Here is a 1,874-nt window from a genome sequence, read left to right as displayed (position 1 = left end):
CTTCTTTCGATTTTATAATTTTGATGAGCGGCTGATTTCTCTACAACGCCACACTTTTAGATTATACAGAAGGCGGGAAGCCTCAACTCTGCCTACTAGAGCACTAGAGCCATCGTGGACTGAGTGGTATTCATAGCAGTGTCCCGACAAAAAGACGACAAATCCCCTCCCCCCCAATCCCCACTCTATTGGAATCGAACTCCCGTTTATTGCATGCAGCGTTTGGGATTGAGTCTGGCGATTACAGCATACTGCACCCTCTTGAAAAAAAAAATCAGTGTAGGCCTACCGACGAAGTCAAACAAAATTAAAAGCAACACTCAGATAGCGACGCTTGGCCATATAGACGATCGTTTAATTTGTGTATAATCACCGCCAGCCCATGTTGTCAAACTATGGCATTTAAATGTAAATTAGTAAATTTTCCCCCTCTCATGTAATGCGTCATGTTTTGGGTAAAAAGAAACTTCGCCCCCCCCCCAACTTCCCCCATTATAAAAAGATATATTTTTCGAGCATGACTTCACAGCGACCAAATTATTGTGATCAAACCATAGACTTGTATCTTAATATCCTAGAACGTGCACTCTGACGTATTTCTGGTTCATCGTGGAGCGCACTTTTTAATTCTACACATTTAAGCCAAATGACGAGCATGGTGGGGGAGGGGGGGGGGGGAGTTCTACACACTCACCTACAGAGAAACTGTTGTGATGCACTTCATCTGCACGTACTACTGCGGCCAATGGTACGTGGGCTTCGCAACGAAGTTTTAGAGAGATTGAAGAGTGGCGACCATGACAGTGTGCGATCTAGGAGTACAACTCAATGGCTTGCTTACTTTACTTTGTCCTTCTTCTTGTACCATCGAGGGCATCAAAAGTAGAAAGAGCTTTCTGTCTCTAGCAAGCTGGATGGCCTGGCTGGGTTGGAGGTGATTGTGTGTTTTTAGGGTATCCTTCACACCCACGATCCAGGTCTTCCTTGGTCTTCCTTTTGCCTTGTACCCTGATATTCTTTTGTAGTACGCTTTACTGGCAAGCTGTTGAGGTGTCATACGCGTCAGAAGTCCAAACCACCTGACTGTTTGGCTCGGAATGTTGTGGAGGACAGGTGTTGTTTCTATCATTTCTCTGACCCTGCTGTTTCCAATCATGTCCCATCTGGTTTTGTTGACGCCTCTCATGAGATATCTCATCTTACATGTGGTTATCTTGCGTTCCAGACGTATGGTCAAGTTCCATGTTTGGCATTGATAGGTCAAGGCGGAGATGACGATAAAGTCAAAGAGCTTGGCTTTGGTCCCAATGGGGATGTTAGGATGCTTGAAGAGTGGGGCAAGCTGGTAGCAATTCTATGGCACTATGCCTAATTAAGACCCCGGATGAGCGTACTTGGTCAAATAAGTACCGAATGGAGGGCTAAAATTGACTTTCACCACTCATTACTCGCCTCAACGCTGTCAAACTCTAGCATCGAAAGTTGAATGAACTGGCTAACTTTCCCCGTCTTGTTTTCTATATCCGCTAAAAGGGTTGTTTCGTTTCCATTTCGTATATGCAGAAAGAAGTGCCTAAGAAATTATCCATTTCTGAGTAGTAAAGTATTCTGTTTGGAGAAAAGCCATTTCACAAAAAAGTAGAGGGACGAATTTTGATTACCTAACTCAAAATTTACCTTTCTACTCCAGCTAGCAGCCTTTGGTGCAGTGGCTAGGCACATTTTACACCCATGTGCCAGTTCAGTGATCTCCTGTTCCTGCTTAGAATAATTAATTATGTAGCCTATGTCTCCTAAAGTTTTTTCCTGTCCCTGTCCTATGTAGTATATCGTCCTGCTTACCTCAGGAGGGCCCTGAGTCAAAGCAGCCTCTC

Source organism: Aplysia californica, unplaced genomic scaffold (assembly GCF_000002075.1).
Source record: "Aplysia californica isolate F4 #8 unplaced genomic scaffold, AplCal3.0 scaffold00302, whole genome shotgun sequence".
In the NCBI taxonomy this organism is placed as follows: Eukaryota; Metazoa; Mollusca; class Gastropoda; order Aplysiida; family Aplysiidae; genus Aplysia; species Aplysia californica.
Note: the sequence above shows the minus strand (reverse complement) of the source record.